Raw genomic sequence first — 20,973 nt, 5'->3', positions numbered from 1 at the left:
GGCTCACACACATGTTAACAGATTAAAGTGCTGCTGCCTTTTGGCGACTAAGAACATTCTAACAGTTGCAATTCATTGTGAATTCAACCAATATAATTAGATAAAGTAGATTCGGATAAATAGTGAAGCTGAAATTTAATAGATGGCGGGTAAATGAGCATTATCGAAAAATATCAATGGTGTGATTATTTTCTGGTCCTAGATAATAATTGTATACAAAAATGGGCAAGTTTCTGTGCGTGACGTGAACTCCATAACGAAAGTTTATAATAATGCAGTAATAACAATTATTTTTTTAAGAGTAATGCCATATTATAATTATTACATCTTAAGAAAATTTTTAAATGATCTTACAATGAACAATTCGAAACTCTGAACCTGAATATTTAATTATCAAAAAAATCACTCCACAATGAATGGAGCAAATAATTTACTGCAATTTAAATGTAAGTAGTGTTAATTGCAACAATAAATTTTAAAATGTTATCTCTAGTATTTATCTCTTTTCTATTTACTTCGAATTGCTTTTACAAAAAATTTGTTGAAAAATTAAAATGTTAGTAGAAATAAAAAATTAAGTGTTCATTATACGGGTTAAATACCTTCACTAATAGGATATGTATTATTTTTTTCATGGCATATCATGGTCGAGGCAAAAAACTTTTGGCGAAATCATTCTAATGAAATTAATCTTTGCAATGTTGAAATTGTAGACTTATAAAATCGCATTCCTTAATCGTACATTATTTTGTATTACTATGAAATTGTTTCAACAAAATAAACATTTCTTTCTGAAACACTATATTGTTGCCCAAATCTCTTAACTGTAGCTTTTGCCATCAGTAGCTGACGATAATTGCCCTGATATTTATTATTAATTAGACCATAAAGCTACAATAAAACTTACGGCTCAACCGCCGTAAAGTCTAAAAATTAGCAAATTACTTGAAAATTATTTTTTTTTTTAATTAATATCAAAAATTATTAATAATTAATAATTCCTTGCAGTACCTGACAATAAGTACCATATATTAATAATAAAAAATTAGACCAGCACAAAGGTGCATTAAAAGTTACGGCTCAGCCACCGTTGAGTCTAAATATTAGCAAAACACTAAAAAATTACAATTGTTGGTATCAACCGTACGAATTTAGCAACTACAAAAAATTAATTGCAGTACCTAATAGTAAGTATCTTAGTAATTATAAAAAAATTAGACCATGATGCTGCTATCAAAGTTACGGCTTGACCGCCGTAGAGTCAAGGAATTAGCAAATTACCTGAAAATTACAATTTCACACATCATATCGTCGAAAGAAGCAACTATAAATAATTAATTGTAATACCTGACAATTAATACCTTAGTCATTATGAAAAAATTAGACCACGAAGCTGCACTAAAAGTAACGGCTTGACCGCCATTGAGTCTTAAAATTTGCAAATTACTTAAAAATTATGATTTTTTGTATAAATACAACGTTGTCACCAATTATTGATAATTAATTGCAATATCTGACAATAAGTATGTTAGTAATGAAAAAAAAATTAGACCACAAAGCTGTACTGAAAATTAGGGCTCAGCAACCGTAGAGTGTAAATATTAGATAATTAATTAAAAATTTCAATTTCTTACATCAATCCTACGGAATTAGCAACTAGAAAAAATCAATTGTAGTTCCTAACAGTGTGTACCATAGTAATTATAAAAAAATTAGATCACGAAACTGCACGAAAAGTTACGGCTTCACAGCTGTAGAGTCCAAAAAATTTGCAAATTACCTAGAAATTACAATTTTTAACATCAACCCTACGAAATTAGCAATTGTTAATAATTAATTAAATTACCTGACAATTAGTACCTTTAATTTAAAAAAAAATAGAGTACTAAGCTGCGATAAAATTTACGGCTTGACCGCCGTATAATCTTATAATCAAAAAAATTATCTTAAATTTATTATTTCACAAATAAATACCAAGAAAGTAACGGCTTCTTATAATTATTTATGTACCTGACAAGAAGTTTATTAGCTCTTAAGAAAAAATCAGACCACAAAGCTGCGCTAAAGGTTACGGCTCGACCGCTGTAGAGTTTAAAATTTAGCAAATTACTTAAAAATTATAACTTTTTAAATAAATAAAAAAAAAATTGCTAACTATTAAGTCGAAAAAAATTAGCAAATTACTTAAAAATGATGATTTTTTTTTTAAAATACCAAAAAATTAGCAACTATTAATAACTAATTAAATTAACTGACAATTAGTACCTTACTAATTACAAAAAAATTAGCCCTCGAAGCTGTATCAAAAATTACGGCTCAGCGACGCTAGAGTCTTAATATTAGCAAATTACCTAAAAATTATGATTTTTTTTTAGAAATAACAATAAATTAGCAACTATTAATAACTAATTTAAGTTCCTGTCAATTATTACCTTGGTAACAATAATAAAACAATGAGACCACAAAGCCTTGCTAAATGTTACGGCTAGACCGCCGTCGAGTCTAAAAATTAGCAAATTACCTAAAACTATTATTATTTAAATAATTACCAAGAAATTAGCAACTATTAATAATTAATTATAGTACCTGACAACTAGTACCTTAGTCAGTATAAAAAAATTGGACCACGAAGCCGCACTAAAAGTTCCGGCTTGACCGCCGTAGACGCTAAAATTTAGCAAATTACTTAAAAATTATAATTTTTTTTTTTTTAGAAATACAAGTTTGTCTCCAATTATTGATAATTAATTGTAATATCGGACAATAAGTATGTTAGTAGTCGCAAAAATTAGACCACAAAGCTGTACTGAAAATTACGGCTCTGCAACCGTAGAGTGTATTTATTAGATAATTAATTAAAAATTACAATTTCTTACATCAATCCTACGGTATTAGCAACTAGAAAAAATCAATTGTAGTTCCTAACAGTGAGTACCATAGTAATTATAAAAAATTGGATCACGAAACTGCACTAAAAGTTACGGCTTGACAGCTGTAGAGTCCAAAAAATTTGCAAATTACCTAGAAATTACAATTTTCAACATCAACATAACGAAATTAGCAATTGTTAATAATTAATTAAATTACCTGACAATTAGTACCTTATTAATTACAAAACAATTAGCCCACGAAGCTGTACTAAAATTACGGCTCAGTGACAGTAGAGTCTAAATATTAGCAAATTAATTAAAGATTATTATTCCGTACATAAACACCGAAAAAAATAGCAACTATTAAAAATTAACTGTATTACCTAACAATTAATACCTTTAATTTAAAAAAATTAGAGTACTAAGCTGCGATAAAATTTACGGCTTGACCGCCGTATAGTCTTATAATCAAAACAATCATCTTACATTTATTATCTCTTAAATAAATACCAAAATATTAGCGGCTACTTATAATTAATTTATTTAACTGACAAGAAGTATATTAGTTCTAAAAAAACAATAAGACCACGAAGTTGCGCTAGAAGTTACGGATCGACCAGTGTAGAGTCTAAACATTAGCAAATTCCTTAAAATTATAATTTTTTTGACAAATACAAGAAAAATTACCATTTGTTGATAGTTAATTGTTGTAACTGACGATTAGTACGATCATAATTATCAAAAAATTTAACCACGAATCTGTTATGAATGTTACGGCTTGACCGCCGTAGGGTCTAAAAATTAGCATTTTACTCAAAGATTTGAATTTTTTTGATAAACACCAAAAATTAGCAACTATTAATGACTAATTTAAGTACCTGACAATTATTACCATGGTAATAATAAAACAATGAGACCACAAAGCCGCGCTAAAAGTTACGGCTTGACCGCCATCGAGTCTTAAAATTTGCAAATTACTTCAAAATTATGATTCCTTACATCAACCTTACGGAATTAGAAATTACAAAAAATTAATTGTAGTTCCTAACAGTTACTACCTTAGTAATTATAAAAAAATTAGACCACAAAACTGCACTGAAAGTTACGGCTTGACAGCTGTAGATTCAAGAAATTTTCAAATTACCTAGAAATTACAATTTTTAACATCAACCCTACGAAATTAGCAACTGTTTATAATTAATTAAATTACCTGACAATTAGTACCTTATTAATTACAAAACAATTAGCCCACGAAGCTGTACTAAAAATTACGGCTCAGTGACAGTAGAGTCTAAATATTAGCAAATTAATTAAAGATTATCATTCCGTATGTTATGTCCACCCGCATTTTTTTATTTATTTAGATCACCCGCGCAGATGGAAGACTTCTCCATGCGCGAAAGCCACAATAAAATGTAAGCTACGTGACTGCTGGTTGACTAGCGGGGACTTCTGCAATCTCAGCACCGCGAGCTTTTAAAAAGGCGATCAACAGCCAAATCCAAGTTTTTTGTTAGTTAATTCGACTTCCGCGTTTAACTTGACAGGCCCGTGACTTGTAGAGTCCTTTGCACTTAGAGGAAGTTTGGACGCAGTTTAACCGGCAGGCCACGTATTAGTTGTTAATATTGTCTACGAGTCGGGATTCTCAAAGTTCTAATTTGCCCTGCACATAGGCGAGAGCTCGGTCAGTAGATAAAATTTAGAGAGTAAAAATCTCAAAGTCTTAATTTGCCCTGCACTTAGGCGAGATTTTGATCAATAAGAAAATCTTGAGTTCATTTCGTAAAATAAGGACCCCTTAGAATAAGCAGCCCAAATCCATCCACATCCATTCGCTGCAAATACCAACAGAGGGTCCAATCAAGGAAAAGGCACTACGATCAGCCCCGGAATCACGGATCCGATCCTAAGAAATAATCCAGCAAGTAGTAAGTACATCTACTCCTAATTAAAATCCGTGTACAGTCTCAAACGAATGCGTGGTAAATTCGTACATCGAAACGTCCCACATAAACAATTAAAACAACGGAATTAAAACCTCCGTTGCGTATTCTTTAAACTGTTAGTCCAAACCTCCACCGTTTACGCTACCGCTCTAAAAATGCCCTTGGACATAACACGTACATAAACACCGAAAAAATAGCAACTATTAAAAATTAACTGTATTACCTAACAATTAGTGCCTTTAATTTAAAAAAAAATTAGAGTACTGAGCTGCGATAAAATTCATGGCTTGACCGCCGTATGATCTTATAATCAAAAAAATTATCTTAAATTTATTGCCTTAAATAAATACCAAGAAAGTAGCGGCTTCTTATAATTAATTTATGTAGCGGGTTGGCAATATGGCTGCATAAGTGACAGACGTGAAAATTCTCGCTCCGATTTACTGGCATTTATACATTGATAAAACTCAACTACAAGGCTTAATCGTGCTATTTTCAGTGCCAAAAAATTTCGGCTTTATTCTGTGATAATTAGTTTGATCGGCTCTAGAACCTAAGGAGTTAATTTGTGTTTATTCGTTGCGCATTTCTCAACAAAGAGAGGTTGGTTTTAATCATGTCGTCTCCTTCTAACAACAGTGCTCCTCACTCCAACGTGGCTGAGCAAAAGTCCCCACAGAATTCTAACAGAGGGCAGCAGGTTACGACTTCACTTTCTCTGAGCGGTGACAGCCGCTGCACGGATAAAGTTCCCAGCACAAGAGGCCGCAAACCACTAGCACTCACCTGGAATACACTCAATCTGGACATCCTAGGAAGCCCGATAGATCTGCTGAATAACAATAACAAAAAAAGGTCACGTGAAGCAGAAGATGACCCCCCGGTAAAAAGGAGACTTGCGCTGGACCCCGCTACCATCACAACCCTCCAAGAGGGCATAGTAGATGCTCTAGCGGAAAAAGTTCAACTAATGATCAACTCCAAGTTATCTTTTATTCAAGGACTCCAAACAGAAGTTGAAGAAATTAAGAAATCCAATGCAGAGGCTATAGCTAAGCTAACAGACAACATCACAGCCAACGATGAACAGTACAACCGTAAGTTTGACGAAATAAGCGAACGGCTGACCAGACTTGAGTCAGCACCTCGTCCGAACACGCATTTGCATTCATCTTTTGCACAGAAACCACCAGGGCTGAACACACAGACTGACTCGCTAGATGCTGCAATTAAAAACCACATAGAGGCACTCAACAAGAAACTGGACTCCTTTGATAAACATCAACGCCAGATGAACATCATAATTAAGGGTATTGTCATTGGCGACACCCCAAAACATGAACTCACAGATCTTGTTGATAAATTCCTGGAAGAAAACTTCAGTGTAACTAGGTGTGTGGAATATGCGAGACTTATTGGCACCTACAACAAAACTGGTACTGTCATTAAGGCTAGAGTATCCTCGCTGAAAGCAAAAAATGAGATAATGGAGAAGAAAAAGACACTGGGTGCTCGAAAAATATATATCGAACATGATCGAACACCCAAAGAACGTGAAGCTGACTATAACCGGAGGCTAGAAGCCAGACAACGAAGCTCAGACAAAAGTAGCAGTATCCTATCTTCTGGATTCACTCTTCAACACCCGGCATCAACACACTATTCGTCGAGAACTACACCAAGGACTTCAAAGACTTCCCCCTCCACGCTGGACGCCAACCAACATTCCCCCTACAATACACAGGTGCAAACTCACAGCTCCCCAAAAAACGGAAACTGAGGATAGTATTCTGGAACTGTCACGGTCTCGGTAATGTAAATAGCTATACACCTTTAAGTAAGTCAGACATTTTTTGTATATATGAAACTTGGAGCACTGAAAAATTTATTACACTGTCTAAAGAATACAATGATTATAACCTCATATGTTCGCAGGCTACCAGGCTACATGAGGTGGGAAGGGCGAGTGGCGGCTTATTATTAGGCATTAACAAGGCTTTCAGATATGAAATACTTGATCTCTCGACTTGGTGGATTATTGTCTGGATTTCTCGGGACGATTGCAGCTTTATACTTGGTAACATATATTTTAGTCCTACACTTCAGATACAGCATCTTTTAGATGTTCTCCAACTGACCATTAATGACATACGAACAACCCATCGACACGAGCTTCTCGTGCTGGGTGGCGATTTCAACGCTCGTGTCGGAGAACAAGGCACAAGTCATGAAGATGCCTTACTAGGCTCTTCGTTACAGCCTTTTCGCTCGTCACTAGACACTACTCTCACGAAGAGGGGCTCGCAGCTCTTAGACTTTGGCGATATGAATGGACTCATACTACTTAATGGTAGAACCCCCAGCGACTCTCCTGCCCAACATACCTTCTGTTCCTCGGCAGGCAAATCAGTAATCGACCTGGTATGGGCCAATCTCACTGGCATCCATCTCATTAACGACTTGCAGATCCTTCCCGAAGGCACCCTGTCAGATCATTTCCCTGTAGAAGTTACTCTCAACATACCCCTCGCTTCTCCTCCTGTTTCCCACTCCACCATCTCTTCCCTTTCCCCCCCAAAGCTAAGATGGAACCCCCAGGCTCAAGAAGCTTATACATCCAACATGTTAATGTCACAAAACCTAAAAACCACCTATGAAACAGCTACGACTGATTTCCTACACACTAACCTCGTCACAGCAATTACAGCTGCCGCCAAAGAGCTTGAAATGATAACAAAGAATAAACAAAACATTTTACAAGCTAATTCTAACAAGCCTTGGTTCGACAAAGATTGCCGGGACGCTAAGAAAAAACTAAACCGAGCCCTGAAAACAGCCAAAGCTGCTAATTTTAATTTACCTGAAACCAATGAATATTTGAAAGACAAAAAAACTTACAAGGAACTGATTTCCGCCAAACTGAAGTCCTACAAGCTCACAGTCGTCCAGAGATTTTCCGACATCAGTAATACCACACAATTTTGGCGTACATATAATAGTTTTAAAAAACGCACCCACTCGCCTTCTCTACCTCTTGATACCTGGATTGAGTTTTATAAAAACGTTTATCCACCAAGAATAACCGACAACAGCTCCTTTTTTGGAGTCACGAATCCCATACTTGACACATCAATCACTTACGACGAAATTCACAACTCTATTTCTGCTCTGAAAAGCGGTAAGGCACCAGGGCCAGACACGATCACAGGAGAATTTTTAAAAAATCTTCCAGCCAACTGGCTCCTCTATATTCAATCGTGGTTCAATAAAATTCTTGACACTGAACACGTCCCAAGTGATTGGGCTCGAGTTGCTATGTTCATGTTATTTAAAAAAGGAGACCAGTCCGATCCCAGTAATTATCGCGGTTTAGCAATGATAAATGTTTTAACTAAAGTATTCACTACAATTTTAAAAAATAGACTGATAAACTGGATCGACCTGACTGGTGCCTTGCCCGAGGAGCAGGCGGGTTTTACAACAAAAAAGAGTTGCACTGACAATATTTTCTCGCTTTTATCCGCCCTTCAAATAGGGCTAAGAAACAAAAAGTGTCGTCTATATGGTCTCTTCGTGGATTTCAGGAGAGCCTTCGACTCCGTGCCTCACAGCGCCCTCTGGAGGAAGCTATTCTTCCTCGGTGTTAGTTCGAAATTGATAAGAATACTGAAGTGCTTGTATGATCAAGCAACACTACAAGTAAGATCAGGAGGGTGCCTCTCGGGGGCGTTTGAGGTCACGGAGGGGGTTCTCCAGGGCGAAATCCTCAGTCCTATTTTATTTATTCTTTACTTACACGACATAGTAGAATTTTTTCGTGCCAGGGGTGCTCAAGGCATACAAATTAACAATGTTTACGATCTAATTATGCTATTGTACGCCGATGACTTAGTCATACTCACTAGATCATTCTCTGAACTCAGGAAATCGCTTAGAATTCTTGAAGAATACTGTACATGTAATCATCTTACCGTAAATATAACTAAAACCAAAATCATTCATTTCAGGAAAGGTGGACCAAGGGAGAGAAGGAGTCTCTACTTTAATGATAAACTCGTCGAATGGACCGACGAGTACGTGTATCTGGGAGTGCCTTTTACAGGCTCCTCGCTAGGGCTATCAGCCGCTAAATCTGCCGCTCAGAAAGCCTACTCTGCCGCTGGCGCAGCGATCTCGACGCTCGCCACCATCAAAGCTGAGTCCTGGCACGGCATTATTAAAATTTATGATGCTATTGTAGCCAGCACTCTATTATGTGCTTCACATATTTGGGGCTTACGCTATCTCGATACTCTAGAGAAATATTCAGCCAATATTTCGGTGTTTGTAACTCTTTATAAAATGATAAAATTTTTCAAAACTTTGAGGTTGTTAATAATCAATAATTTACTTTGACATTCGACAATCAAATTCCCTCCATGCTTCAATGTTTGGAGGTAAGGTCCTCGAAGCCATCCTGAGTACTTTCATGAGTATATACCGATGGATGCGTATCGGCCAGGTATAATCCAAAAAATTGAAAGAGAGAATATAATAAACGGTTGACCTTGGGGCAACTCTGGAACTTTTTGATTTTTTGGATTTTATATATCTTTTCAACGTGGTTCGATTTTCAACTGATTATCAGCATTCAATGCAATTTTTCGAGCATATAATAAAATTCTGACTTCAAATTGATAGGTCAAAAGATTTGTAAAAAAACGTGGAACAAAATATTTTTCTTGATTTTTATTTTTTTAATCTCTTTGGAACAGTTTGAATGATTAACTCTCAAATCTAATCATATCAAAGTCTGAATAAAATTTTTTCAATGCCATGTTGCTCATATCAATCGGTGAATTTGTTCTTAGGTAGAAGGAAAACTCACATTTTCAAAATCGTACCGAAATCAATTACTTTCTACTTTTTAAAGGTATTAACTTAAAAAGCGGAAATTAAAAAAAAAATTCGAAAAAGTTAGAAAAATTGTAGAAAAATTCATTTTCAATGATTCGATCAAGAAATATCACAGTTCAAAATGACAAAAATTGTAAATACCCGACAATCATTAATTAAACTCGAAGCTCAAAATATGTGCAAGATCCATTTATTAGCTCAAATAACTTAATACTTTGAACTAGAACATTTTTTAAAAGTTTAAAATATGAGTATCGCGAAAAGTTATAAAGATGATCTAAACGATTAACTGCTTTTTTGAAATAAACTGTAGCTTGCGAAAAAAAAAATTTCAGACACCAATATTAACTAAGCTGAATTTCTTATTTTAGGAGCAATTAAATCAGTGGCTATGGACTCATGGAATTCGTATACATTGATTACAACTGGTAAACATGAAAGTAGAGAGGAAAAAAAGGAAACGAAGGCGCGAAATGCAGCAATTGAAGAACTGTGGATAAAAGTAGAAGGCTTTCGAAGTTTAAATGAACCAGGACGCTCTAAACGCTTACTTAAAAGTATCGATGAAATGCCTGAAATACAGAGCTTGAAGAAATTTGAAGAAGATAAGATAAGAGAGCTAATTAATAACGTAACGGAGAATACCGAACTTGAGGTATCTTATCACAGCCTTGGATTAATAAGGATGAAAAATAATGATGGTGACAATATGGTCGAGCCATTGAGATTCTTTCGGCGTCGTTGTCTAGCTACCGGTGAAAAAATACTCTTCAGAGTAGACTATGTAGAATGAAAAACACATCTACAATTAATTACAAATAGTGGCTAATATCTTGGTATTTATTTAAATGATAATAATTTTTAAGTAATTTGCTAATTTTTAGTCTCTACGGCGGTCAAGCCGTAACTATCATGAAAGATTCGTGGTAAAATTTTTTAATAATTATGAACGTACTAATTGTCAGGTACAACAATTAACTATAAACAGTTGGTAATTTTTTTGTATTTGTCAAAAAAATTATAATGTTTAAGTAATTTCCTAATTTTTAGACTCTACAGCGGTCAAGCCGTAACATTTAGCAAGGCTTTGTGGTCCAATTTTTTCATAACTACTAAAGTAATAATTGTCAGGTACATCAGTTCATTATTAATATTTGCTAATTTCTAAGTGCTAATTGAAAAAACGAATAATTTTTAAGTAATTTGCTCATTTCAAGACTGTACGGCGGAAAAGCCGTAACTTTTATCGCAGCTTCGTGGTATAATTTTTTTATAATTTCTAAGGTACTCCTTGTCAGGTACTGCAGTCAATTTTTAATAGTTGCTAATTTCTTGGTGTTTATGTACGGAATAATAATTTGTAAGTAGTTTGCTAATTATTAGACTCCACGGCGGTTAAGCCGTAACTGTTATCGCAGCATCGATGTAAAATTTTTTTATAGTTAGTAAGGTCACCTCATTGTCAGGTATTACAATTATTTACCAATAATTGGTAATTTCTTTGTATTTATTAAAAAAGTTTTAATTTTTAAATAATTTGCTAATTTTTAAACTCTACGGCGGTCAAGCCGTAACTTTTAGTACAACTTAGTGATCTAATTTTTGTATAGTTACTAATATACTAATTATCAGGTACTACAGTTAATTATTGATACTTGGTTATTTCATTGTATTAATTAAAATAATAATGATTTTTAAGTAATTTCCTAATACTTAAATACTACGGTGGCTGAGCCGCAACGTTTTTTGCAGCTTCGTAGTCAACTATTTTTATAATTAGTAAGGTTCTTATTATTAGGTACTACAGTTAATTGTTGATAGTTCATTTCTTTGTAATTTTTAGACTAACGATAATTTGTAAGTAATTTGCTAATTTTTGGACTCTACGGCGGTCGAGCCGTAACTTTTACTGCAACTTCGTGGTCTAATTTTTTTGTAAGAACTAAGGTACTAATTGCCAGCTACAACAGTTAATTATTTACAGTTGGTAATTTCTTTGTATTTATTTAATAAATAGTAATTTTTCGATAATTCCTTGAGTTTAAGACATTACGGCGGTCAAGCCGTAACTTTAATCGCAGCTTAGTAGTCTAATTTTTTTCTAAATATGAAGGTACGAATTGTTAGGTACTACAGTTAATTATTAACAGTTGCTAATTTTGTGGTGTTTATGTATGGAATAATAATTTTTAAATAATTTGCTAATTTTTAGACTCTACGGCGGTCGAGCCGTAACTTTTAGCGCAGCTTCGTAGTCTAATTTTTTTATAAGAACTAAGGTAGTAATTGTCATATTCATTAGTTAATTATAAAATAGTTGCTAATTTCTTGGTTTTGATCAAAAAAATTGTAATTTCTAAGTAATATGCTAATTTTTAGACTCTACGGCGGTCAGGCCGTAACTTTTTGCGCGGCTTCTTGGTCCAATTCTGTTATAATTACTGAGGTAATAATTGCCAGGTACTTTAATTAGTTATTAATAGTTGCTAATTTTTTGGTATTTTTAAAAAAAAAATCATTTTTAAGTTACTTTCTAATTTTTAGACTCTGAGGCGGTCAGGCCGTAACTTTTTGCGCGGCTTCTTGATCCAATTCTGTTATAATTACTGAGATAATAATTGTCAGGTACTTTAATTAGTTATTAATAGTTGCTAATTTTTTGGTATTTTAAAAAAAAAAATCATCATTTTTAAGTTATTTGCTAATTTTTAGACTCTACGGCGGTCAAACCGTAACTTTTATGACAGATTCATGGTCTAATATTTTGGTAATTATCAAGGTGCTAACTGTTAGGAACTACAATTGATTTCTTCTAGTTGCTAATTCCGTAGGATTGATGGAAGAAATTGTAATTCTTAAGTAATTATCTAATATTTACACTCTACGGTTGCTGAGCCGTAATTTTCAGTACAGCTTTGTGGTCTAATTTTTTTTGTCATCACTAACATACTTATTGTCCGATATTGCAATTAATTATCAATAATTGGTGACAACCTTGTATTGATAAAAAAAATCATAATTTTGAAGTAATTTGCAAATTTTAAGACTCGATGGCGGTCAAGCCGTAACTTTTAGCGCGGCTTTGTGGTCTCATTGTTTTATTATTACCATGGTAATAATTGTCAGGTACTTAAATTAGTCATTAATAGTTGCTAATTTTTGGTGTTTATCAAAAAAATTCAAATCTTTGAGTAAAATGCTAATTTTTAGACCCTACGGCGGTCAAGCCGTAACATTCATAACAGATTCGTGGTTAAATTTTTTGATAATTATGATCGTACTAATCGTCAGTTACAACAATTAACTATCAACAAATGGTAATTTTTCTTGTATTTGTCAAAAAAATTATAATTTTAAGGAATTTGCTAATGTTTAGACTCTACACTGGTCGATCCGTAACTTCTAGCGCAACTTCGTGGTCTTATTGTTTTTTTAGAACTAATATACTTCTTGTCAGTTAAATAAATTAATTATAAGTAGCCGCTAATATTTTGGTATTTATTTAAGAGATAATAAATGTAAGATGATTGTTTTGATTATAAGACTATACGGCGGTCAAGCCGTAAATTTTATCGCAACTTAGTACTCTAATTTTTTTTTAAATTAAAGGTATTAATTGTTAGGTAATACAGTTAATTTTTAATAGTTGCTATTTTTTTCGGTGTTTATGTACGGAATAATAATCTTTAATTAATTTGCTAATATTTAGACTCTACTGTCACTGAGCCGTAATTTTTAGTACAGCTTCGTGGGCTAATTGTTTTGTAATTAATAAGGTACTAATTGTCAGGTAATTTAATTAATTATTAACAATTGCTAATTTCGTTATGTTGATGTTGAAAATTGTAATTTCTAGGTAATTTGCAAATTTTTTGGACTCTACAGCTGTCAAGCCGTAACTTTTAGTGCAGTTTCGTGATCCAATTTTTTTATAATTACTATGGTACTCACTGTTAGGAACTACAATTGATTTTTTCTAGTTGCTAATACCGTAGGATTGATGTAAGAAATTGTAATTTTTAATTAATTATCTAATAAATACACTCTACGGTTGCAGAGCCGTAATTTTCAGTACAGCTTTGTGGTCTAATTTTTTTGCGACTACTAACATACTTATTGTCCGATATTACAATTAATTATCAATAATTGGAGACAACCTTGTATTTCTAAAAAAAAAAAATCATAATTTTTAAGTAATTTGCTAAATTTTAGCGTCTACGGCGGTCAAGCCGGAACTTTTAGTGCGGCTTCGTGGTCCAATTTTTTTATACTGACTAAGGTACTAGTTGTCAGGTACTATAATTAATTATTAATAGTTGCTAATTTCTTGGTAATTATTTAAATAATAATAGTTTTAGGTAATTTGCTAATTTTTAGACTCGACGGCGGTCTAGCCGTAACATTTAGCAAGGCTTTGTGGTCTCATTGTTTTATTATTGTTACCAAGGTAATAATTGACAGGAACTTAAATTAGTTATTAATAGTTGCTAATTTATTGTTATTTCTAAAAAAAAATCATAATTTTTAGGTAATTTGCTAATATTAAGACTCTAGCGTCGCTGAGCCGTAATTTTTGATACAGCTTCGAGGGCTAATTTTTTTGTAATTAGTAAGGTACTAATTGTCAGTTAATTTAATTAGTTATTAATAGTTGCTAATTTTTTGGTATTTTAAAAAAAAAATCATCATTTTTAAGTAATTTGCTAATTTTTTTCGACTTAATAGTTAGCAATTTTTTTTTTATTTATTTAAAAAGTTATAATTTTTAAGTAATTTGCTAAATTTTAAACTCTACAGCGGTCGAGCCGTAACCTTTAGCGCAGCTTTGTGGTCTGATTTTTTCTTAAGAGCTAATAAACTTCTTGTCAGGTACATAAATAATTATAAGAAGCCGTTACTTTCTTGGTATTTATTTGTGAAATAATAAATTTAAGATAATTTTTTTGATTATAAGATTATACGGCGGTCAAGCCGTAAATTTTATCGCAGCTTAGTACTCTATTTTTTTTTAAATTAAAGGTACTAATTGTCAGGTAATTTAATTAATTATTAACAATTGCTAATTTCGTAGGGTTGATGTTAAAAATTGTAATTTCTAGGTAATTTGCAAATTTTTTGGACTCTACAGCTGTGAAGCCGTAACTTTTCGTGCAGTTTCGTGATCTAATTTTTTTATAATTACTATGGTACACACTGTTAGGAACTACAATTGATTTTTTCTAGTTGCTAATTCCGTAGGATTGATGTAAGAAATTGAAATTTTTAATTAATTATCTAATATTTACACTCTACGGTTGCTGAGCCCTAATTTTCAGTACAGCTTTGTGGTCTAATTTTTTTTTCATTACTAACATACTTATTGTCAGATATTGCAATTAATTATCAATAATTGGTGACAACGTTGTATTTATACAAAAAATCATAATTTTTAAGTAATTTGCAAATTTTAAGACTCAATGGCGGTCAAGCCGTTACTTTTAGTGCAGCTTCGTGGTCTAATTTTTTCATAATGACTAAGGTATTAATTGTCAGGTATTACAATTAATTATTTATAGTTGCTTCTTTCGACGATATGATGTGTGAAATTGTAATTTTCAGGTAATTTGCTAATTCCTTGACTCTACGGCGGTCAAGCCGTAACTTTGATAGCAGCATCATGGTCTAATTTTTTTATAATTACTAAGATACTTACTATTAGGTACTGCAATTAATTTTTTGTAGTTGCTAAATTCGTACGGTTGATACCAACAATTGTAATTTTTTAGTGTTTTGCTAATATTTAGACTCAACGGTGGCTGAGCCGTAACTTTTTAATGCACCTTTGTGCTGGTCTAATTTTTTTATTATTAATATATGGTACTTATTGTCAGGTACTGCAAGGAATTATTAATTATTAATAATTTTTTGATATTAATTAAAAAAAAAAATAATTTTCAAGTAATTTGCTAATTTTTAGACTTTACGGCGGTTGAGCCGTAAGTTTTATTGTAGCTTTATGGTCTAATTAATAATAAATATCAGGGCAATTATCGTCAGCTACTGATGGCAAAAGCTACAGTTAAGAGATTTGGGCAACAATATAGTGTTTCAGAAAGAAATGTTTATTTTGTTGAAACAATTTCATAGTAATACAAAATAATGTACGATTAAGGAATGCGATTTTATAAGTCTACAATTTCAACATTGCAAAGATTAATTTCATTAGAATGATTTCGCCAAAAGTTTTTTGCCTCGACCATGATATGCCATGAAAAAAATAATACATATCCTATTAGTGAAGGTATTTAACCCGTATAATGAACACTTAATTTTTTATTTCTACTAACATTTTAATTTTTCAACAAATTTTTTTGTAGAAGCAATTCGAAGTAAATAGAAAAGAGATAAATACTAGAGATAACATTTTAAAATTTATTGTTGCAATTAACACTACTTACATTTAAATTGCAGTAAATTATTTGCTCCATTCATTGTGGAGTGATTTTTTTGATAATTAAATATTCAGGTTCAGAGTTTCGAATTGTTCATTGTAAGATCATTTAAAAATTTTCTTAAGATGTAATAATTATAATATGGCATTACTCTTAAAAAAATAATTGTTATTACTGCATTATTATAAACTTTCGTTATGGAGTTCACGTCACGCACAGAAACTTGCCCATTTTTGTATACAATTATTATCTAGGACCAGAAAATAATCACACCATTGATATTTTTCGATAATGCTCATTTACCCGCCATCTATTAAATTTCAGCTTCACTATTTATCCGAATCTACTTTATCTAATTATATTGGTTGAATTCACAATGAATTGCAACTGTTAGAATGTTCTTAGTCGCCAAAAGGCAGCAGCACTTTAATCTGTTAACATGTGTGTGAGCCCCTTTATGGTTTTCTTTTAGTTTACCCTGATACCAACTTAAATTTCACGTTGGCTACATTTTTTGTGGCAAAGTGTCCCCGTCCCTAAAAAATGCTGCCAACGCGAGATTTAAGTTGGTACCAATTGTAAATTTTTATTATAATTACAAAAAATACTAAAATCCGAACAAAAACAGTTTCACTGTAAAAAATCGCGCCAAGTCCACGTTCATAAGACTATTAAGAAAAAAAATTTGTTTTTTTCTTTACAAAAATATATAAAATAAAAAAATAAAAAAATCCAAGTAACCGATATGATTTTTTATGATTTTTGGAAATTAAAAAAAATTGTGTTATAAATTTAAAAATTAAGAAAAAAATTTTGGAACGTACTTGGTGTGCGTCATTGTGTATTTCAATTTTTTTAAAGTCCTAGTAAATAGATTTTACGAATTTCATTAAAAGTAAAATATTTTGCAACCGCGCACACTAAATACGTTCCAAATTTTTTTTTTTAATTTTTAAATTTGTAACAAAATTTTTTTTAATTTCCGAAAATCATAAACAATCATATCGGTTACTTGGATTTTTTTATTTTTTTATTTTATATATTTTTGTAAAGAAAAAAACAAATTTTTTTTTCTTAATAGTCTTATGAACGTGGACTTGGCGCGATTTTTTACAGTGAAACTGTTTTTGTTCGGATACTAATTACCGCTAATTCCATAGGCGCTTAAAATTGCACTTATGACGTTTTTGAGCTCTTCGAACTCAAAAATGAAATTTATATATGTGTTATTTGGAGCTCTCCGAGCTCAAAGTAATAGCTTTGCTATGCTTTTGAGTTCTTCAAGCTCAAAAGTCTTATCAAAATTTGATGAAACACGATTTTTTATTAATTTTCAAACTGCTGTAACTTGTGAATGAATCAACCGATTTTCATGCGGTTGGCGGCGATCGATGTAGTTTTTTGAGCTCTATAAAAAATTTACAACAAAAAAAATTGATCTGATAATACATTTCGGAGTTATTACAAAAAAATTAGGAAAGCGGTTGACCCTAAAGGCCATCCGTGCAACTTCCCGCTAACTCCATACCTAAACGCTCAACATTTCACTTATTTTGTTTTTGAGCTCTTCGAGTAAGGAGAGTTTCGAAGTAATTCCGAAAAAACACTTTTTTCGGTTTTCTTTCGACAACGATAACTCACGAACGAATCAACCGATTTTGACCGTGCTGGCGGCGATCGACGTGGTTTTTTAATTAATTAATTTATACAAATTATGGTCTGTTTGCGGATGATCAATTCATTTACCTTCATTTTTATGACTATCAACTACAAGACGCTATTAGACAAATTACGATTGATGCTCAGGATGTTGCTGATTGGACAAGAGAGAATGGCTTGCAATTGAATCTATCCAAAACTAAAACAATGATACTTGGCTCAAGTACTAAGCTGAAAAAGTTACAAGCAAATGGTATTCCACCAATTTTTATTGACGGATTCCCACTTCCTTACATAGAGTCAACTAAGTGCTTAGGTCTTCATATTATAAATAACTTATCTTGGAGTTTGCATGTATCAAAGACTGTAAATAAAATTAATTCAGCGTTATATAGTTTAAAAATAAGAAAAAACATCTATACTAAAGACATTAGGAGGTTATTAGTCTCAGCAACTATATTACCACTTATTGACTATTGTTCTGTAGTATTAACTAGTTGTACTGCTAATGAGAATTGCAAATTACAACGTTCATTAAATACAGCGATTCGTTTTATTTATAATTTGAAAAAGGATGAACATATTACACCATATAGACGAGAGCTTGGATGGCTATCAGTAAAAAGCCGCCGAATGTACTACTTAGCATGTTATTTTTATAAATTGTTGAATATAGGTAAACCTAGCTACTTACGAGAACTATTTATTGAAGATATTGATACTAGACATTCTGTAAGACTTGCAGCAAAAAAGAATGATGTAAATTTCAAGTTACCTTAATTTACGACAGCTATTTATGAGTTATCATTTGTAGTTACTTGCATTCGTCTTTGGGAAGATTTACCAATCGATATGATAAATACTCCCAGTATAAAAATAAGCTTTATGATTACCTTTTTAATCTAGACATCTAAATCCATACTAAATTTTCAGTTAAATCTCTAAAATGATTAAAATCAGTAAAATTTATTAAATCACTAAAATTATTAAAATTAGAATCTTTAAAATCATAATCATAAATATTGTAATCTATTAGTTCTAATTTTCACTTAAACATTTTCTTCAAAATTAGCATATAAGCAATATTACTTTTACTAATATTTTATTATGTATAATTATATATAAGTTCTAATTATTATGTTTAAATTAAAAATTTAAAAATGTATTGTATTCACAAAATGTATATTTTTTTTTGCCATCTGGCCAGTGAAGGCTTTGGCATAAATCAATAAATTCAATTCAATTCAATTCAATTTTTTGATGTTAAGAGCTGATTGGTTTTTGAAATCGATAGACAAAGCCATTTAATAGTTATTCCAAAAAAACCACATTTGAAAAAATTTTTTTTTGTAGTTTTTTTAAGATTTTTCAAAATTTACCAGTCTGAATCGGTTTAAAGTGTATCCAAAATCTAATTTTGGTCAAGCCCTTTCGAATGGCACCAACCGCGATGAAATCGGTCAAGCCGTTCAAAAGTTATAAAAGGGTCACATACACACACACACACACACACACACACACACACACACACACACACATACATACATACATACAGACGTACGCACATCATCGTAAAAATAGTCAGGAAAGCTTCTTAGGGCTTCAAAACGTCGAGATTGGTTGAAACCTCGATTTTTGCAAAACGGGGTGAAAACAATAACTTCCCGATTTTTCGAAAATCTTCGATTTTTTTAGCGGGAAGCTAAAAATGTAGCCCAAAAATGAAGCACCCTAGTATATATAAGCGCTCGCTAATAGTGTTTATTTCAAAAATTCGATTTTTCAAAGTCAAAAAACTGATTTTGATTAGAAGACCGATATCTCGGAAACTATTTCAACTACAGACTCTTGTAAAACTTCTTAGGGCTTCAAAACGTCGAGATCTGTTGAACCCTCGATTTTTGCAAAACGGGGTGAAACCAATAACTTCCCGATTTTTCGAAAATCTTCGATTTTCTTAGCGGGAAGTTAAAAATGCCTGGGACAGCAAAAAACATCCTCACAGAGAATCACCCATATTCAATTAACATGAAGGTAATCATTTCAAATCATCTTTCTGAATCCCTGATTCGACCTCGTACCGTTTATTAGTTCACTGACATCAATTATAATTGTAATAAGTTTGGAAAATCCAAAAGTTCACGACTCATAATGCTCATTTAATTATGAAATATTAATAAGATGAAGAATGTGAAAAAAAAAACATAAGTATAAAACAGCTAAAATAGGACGATGATGCGCAAGCGCCTCTAGTGGGATAAATGTACACAATATATATAGATGTACAGTCATCTGGTTTTTGTTTTCTTTTATTAATTGTCCATAAATGACACTGAATTACCTAGCCATTCGCATTCAGTGACCTCAAATTCTTTCATAGAGTTAAAAAAAAAAAAATTTAACTAAATTAATGCATTTTTTCGCAAGTTACAATGTTTTCAGAGTTTCATACATGACGGACGAAAATTTTTTTTACCTATTTTGATGTTCTTTTCCGTTTCTATTGCACTCAATCACTTTTTGAAAAGTGTCAAATTAATCTCCATTACATTATTTTGACAATAGTATGCAACATATATTAATTCCGTCAACTAACAAGACTATAGTAATAAAATTAGTTGCCGAAATAAGGCGAAAAAAATTTTTCGATCGTAAAGCACTCTCTGATGTTTCGCATCATGAGTCGTGCAATAAATAAGAGGAAATTTTCGCAATACCTAATTGAAAATAAAACAATTAATTAATAAGTTGATAGCGTGATTAGTAAGACAGAAATAAAAAAATATTGATTGTTGATAATGTAAAATTGTCGTTACGAATGGAATGAATTGCCGACCTTCATTTTTTTTTTTCGGTAACCATTTTTTATCTTTCATTATAAACGCATAGATCGATAATAATAATGAGAAATCAAAGTTGGTGTTGTTGCATTAAAAACATTAGTTGCTTAACATGCAATTCCGGAAGTTGTGAGCTAATGTGTCATAATAAAATAATAAGGTTATTAACATGTATTGTTGTTGCAGCTGTATTAGGTAAGCTACAAGTATTTTTAAGCTACTAGCCAATGTATTTGCCACCTCGTTAGCTATGATCTCGCTATGACCTGAAACCCATATGAGTTTGACATAGTTGGTTCTCGTAAGCTACTTCAAAAACTAAGTGCAG

General features: G+C 32.2%; 2 long non-coding RNA genes across 2 annotated transcripts; both read right to left on the bottom strand.

Moving 5' to 3' along the window:
• Nucleotides 1-1,556: 1,556 nt before the first annotated feature.
• LOC123269326 lies at nt 1,557-2,912 on the bottom strand. Its single transcript, XR_006510381.1, has 3 exons — nt 2,795-2,912; nt 2,266-2,290; nt 1,557-1,780 (listed from the first exon to the last, which is right to left on the bottom strand). It is a non-coding gene; the product is annotated as an uncharacterized LOC123269326 (long non-coding RNA).
• A 1,613-nt stretch (nt 2,913-4,525) lies between these two features.
• LOC123269325 lies at nt 4,526-16,675 on the bottom strand. The gene is made up of 3 exons (XR_006510380.1): nt 16,153-16,675; nt 15,506-15,510; nt 4,526-4,536 (listed from the first exon to the last, which is right to left on the bottom strand). It is a non-coding gene; the product is annotated as an uncharacterized LOC123269325 (long non-coding RNA).
• Between the last annotated feature and the right edge of the window lie 4,298 nt (nt 16,676-20,973).

Source organism: Cotesia glomerata, linkage group LG7 (genome assembly GCF_020080835.1).
Source record: "Cotesia glomerata isolate CgM1 linkage group LG7, MPM_Cglom_v2.3, whole genome shotgun sequence".
NCBI lineage: Eukaryota > Metazoa > Arthropoda > Insecta > Hymenoptera > Braconidae > Cotesia > Cotesia glomerata.
This window is presented reverse-complemented; position numbering and strand designations above follow the sequence as displayed.